Source organism: Oryctolagus cuniculus, chromosome 5 (genome assembly GCF_051225735.1).
Source record: "Oryctolagus cuniculus isolate XC-2025 breed Fujian yellow rabbit chromosome 5, ASM5122573v1, whole genome shotgun sequence".
Taxonomy (NCBI): domain Eukaryota; kingdom Metazoa; phylum Chordata; class Mammalia; order Lagomorpha; family Leporidae; genus Oryctolagus; species Oryctolagus cuniculus.
In genome coordinates this window covers 87,203,549-87,207,483 of record NC_142871.1, presented here as the reverse complement: position 1 = coordinate 87,207,483, position 3,935 = coordinate 87,203,549, and the positions used below count along the sequence as shown (strand labels likewise).

The following is a 3,935-nucleotide window of genomic DNA, read 5'->3' as shown; positions in this document are numbered from 1 at the left end:
ATCCAAATCTCAGCAGAGAATTTGCAAATGCAGTCAAGCTGAAACCCAGACTTAACTGACTGTTAAAGAAAAGGAAATTAGGTAGCATGTAGGGATGAACACAACAAAGTTGCATTCAGCTCTAAAGAGATTTATTTTGAAGTTCAATAGCTTTGTTCTACAATTGTATTTCTGCCAATTTAAAAAGGGTGGTATGGCACCTGGTATTAGGAAAGTGGTTTGGCCAACACTGTCACTTGTTAACTCTTTAGTTAACACAGAATTGTTCCCTTGCAAGGGAATTACATAAACAAATGCAGTAATTACCCTACTCTGTAAAAATTAACTCTTGTTCTATCAAGAGTGAGGGCATCTGTATAATTATAAAAGCACAGCTGATTACAAACTTGCTTATACATCACTTCTTTTTATCACTGTTTACTCATGTGTAAAACAAACTGATGAGCTGGCAAGATGGCACCAGTGGAAGTGGAAAAGAAGCTGTTGTTGGGTCTCAATAGGCCTGTGGTGGTGGCCGCTGGCAACCTGACTAACGAGGAGGAAGGCCAAAGTCTGTGGTCTTCAGCCTTGAGCAAAGTGTCTACCCATGCCAGATTCAAACTGCCATCTGGCAAGAACATCCTGGTCTTTGGTGAAGATGGTTCTGGTAAAACAACCCTCATAACGAAACTACAAGAAGCTGAACATGGCAAAAAAGGAAGAGGCCTAGAGTATCTACTTCATTGTCATGACGAGGACCGAGATGATCACACCTGCTACAATGTGTGGATTCTGGATGGAGATCTGTAGAACAAAAAAGAGCCTGCTGAAGTTTTCAGTAGCTGCAGAATCTTTGCCAGAGACCTTGCTCATTTTTGTTGCAGACATGTCTTGGCCTTGGACTGTAATGGAATCTTTACAGAAAGTGGCTAGGGGTTTATGTGAGCACATTGATAAGATGAGAATTCTGCCAGAAGAAATGAGGGAGCTAGAACGGAAGTTTGTGAAAGATTTCCAAAACTATATCAAGCCTGAGGAAGGTTGTCAAGGTTCCCCGCAGAAAAGAGGATCTCTGAAGCCAGAAGATACATATGAAGACTTTATCATGAAACTCCCTGTAGGAAAACTGGTCCATGACAAAGAGTTGGTAGTAGAGGATGAGCAGGTGTTGTTGATGAAGCAGTAGTCACACCTTGCCATGCAGCTGGTCACACCTATGAGCACCTTCGAATCCGCTGTTGGAGGACTCTTTGGCTCTCCAAGGACCTAAGGCTAGGGAGGGCCCCCAGTGTGCCTAGTGCTTCCCCACTGCACATCAGTGAAGAAGCCAGACCCAAACATCAAAAATAATGCAGCAAGTGAAGGAGTGCTGGCCAAATTCTTCAATAGTCTTTTTTTTTTAACTTTTATTTAATGAATATAAATTTCCAAAGTACAGCTTGTGGATTACAATGGCTTCCCCCCCATAACATCCCTCCCACCCACAACCCTCCCCTTTCCCACTCCCTCTCCCCTTCCATTCACATCAAGATTCATTTTCGATTCTCTTTATATACAGAAGATCAGTTTAGCATACATTAAGTAAAGATTTCAACAGTTTGCTCCCACACAGAAACATAAAGTGAAAAATACTGTTTGAGTACTAGTTCTAGCATTAAATCTCAATGTACAGCACACTAAGGACAGAGATCCTACATGAGGAGTAAGTGCACAGTGACTCCTGTTGTTGACTTAACAAATTGACACTCTTGTTTATGGCCTCAGTAATCACCCTAGGCTCTTGTCATGAGCTGCCAAGGCTATGGAAGCCCCCTGAGTTCACTGACTCTGATCATATTTAGACAAGGCCATGGTCAAAGTGGAAGTTCTCTCCTCCCTTCAGAGAAAGGTACCTCCTTCTTTGATGACCCGTTCTTTCCACTGGGATCTCACTCGCGGAGATCTTTCATTTAGGTGTGTGTGTGTGTGTGTGTGTGTGTGTGTGTGTTTTCCCGGAGTGTCTTGGCTTTCCATGCCTGAAATACTCTCATGGGCATTTCAGCCGGATCCGCATGCCTTAAGGGCTGATTCTGAGGCCAGAGTGCTGTTTAGGACATCTGCCATTCTATGGGTCTGCTGTGTATCTCACTTCCCATATTGGATCATTCTCTCCCTTTTTGATTCTATCAGCTAGTATTTGCAGACACTATTCTTGTTTATGTGATCCCTTTGGTTCTTAGTCCTATCATTATGATCAATTGTGAACAGAAATTGATCACTGGGACTAGTGAGATGGCATTGGTCCATGCCACCTGGATGGGATTGAATTGGAATCCCCTGGTATATTTCTAACTCTACCGTTTGAGGTAAGTCAGCTTGAGAATGTCCCGAATAACACATCTCTTCCCTCTCTTATTCCCACTCTTACATTTAACAGGGATCACTTTTCAGTTAAGTTTCAGCACTTAAGAAGAATTGTGTATTGATTACAGTATTCAACCAAAAGTATTAAGTAGAACAAACAAAAAAAAATACTAAGAGGGATAACATATTAAGTTGCTCATCAACAGTCAGGGCGAGGGCTGATCAAGTCACCGTTTCTCATAGTGTTCATTTCACTTTAACAGGTTTCCTTTTTGGTTCTCAGTTAGTTGTCTTTTGAGTAAAAAAAAACTTGCCCCCCTGGAAGTCCTGGTGTTGGTGGGGCACAGAGCACAGCCAAGAAGTCAGGACAAGAGACTGTGTTAAATGTTGAGGAAAGCTGGCGCCGCCGCTCACTAGGCTAATCCTCCGCCTTGCGGCGCTGGCACACCGGGTTCTAGTCGCGGTCAGGCCGCCGGATTCTGTCCTGGTTGCCCCTCTTCCAGGCCAGCTCTCTGCTGTGGCCAGGGAGTGCAGTGGAGGATGGCCCAAGTCCTTGGGCCCTGCACCCCATGGGAGACCAGGAGAAGCACCTGGCTCCTGCCATCGGATCAGCATGGTGTGCCTGCTGCAGCGCACTGGCCACGGCGGCCATTGGAGGATGAACCAACAGCAAAAGGAAGACCTTTCTCTCTGTCTCTCTGTCTCACTGTCCACTCTGCCTGTCAAAAAAAAAATATTCAGGAAGAACTGGATAGAATGACTAGATAACTAGACGCCATGGTAACAAACTCTTCTACAGAAAATTAAGCCTGATCCTCCTTGACAGGTAGAGTGGAGCAGAGTGGACAGTGAGAGAGACAGAGAGAAAGGTCTTCCTTTGCCGTTGGTTCACCCTCCAATGGCCGCCACAGCCGGTGCACTGCGGCCAGTGCACCGCGCCTATCCTATCTGAAGGCAGGAGCCAGGTGCTTCTCCTGGTCTCCCATGGGGTGCAGGGCCCAAGCACGTGGGCCGTCCTCCACTGCACTCCCTGGCCACAGTAGAGAGCTGGCCTGGAAGAGGGGCAATCAGGACAGAATCCGGTGCCCTGACCGGGACTAGAACCCGGTGTGCCAGCGCCGCAAGGCAAAGGATTAACCTACTGAGCCGCGGTGCCAGCCGCCTTATCCTCCTTAAAAAGTGCATATGTCAAATGACCAAATAATTCTGTATATTTATCTGCTAAGACCAGGATTTTTCTCATACGGCACATGGTATCAGTTTTTTGGGGGCAGGTAAGATGAAGTCTAAACAAACAAACAAAAACTTCATTGGCTTGTCCAGATGTGAAATGCACATTGAGGAAGGTTGTATGAAAGACCCTTTATTAAGGAAAACCAATGGATTCTTGGGTGTGTGGCTCTCTTGTGGGCAGTGAACACAGTTGGGTTTCTTGTGGACTGAAAGTGGAGCGAGAGAGGAAGGGACCATTTCCTGTCAGGATGGAGCAGATGATTTCAGGCAATCATTGATCCCGAGGGTGGAGAGTCTAACCAGTTGTGTGCTAGTGAATTCATTTGTTCTTGGGAGGCAGGTTAAGTAGCAGAAAGTGCAGGAGAGAGAAAGACTGAAAA

The 3,935-nt window shown here is 45.6% G+C and overlaps 1 pseudogene; it reads left to right on the top strand.

Annotated features, from left to right (window-relative positions):
* The first annotated feature begins 453 nt into the window (after positions 1 to 453).
* On the top strand, positions 454 to 1,297 carry LOC149126567 (cytoplasmic dynein 1 light intermediate chain 2 pseudogene; annotated as a pseudogene).
* Positions 1,298 to 3,935: the final 2,638 nt, after the last annotated feature.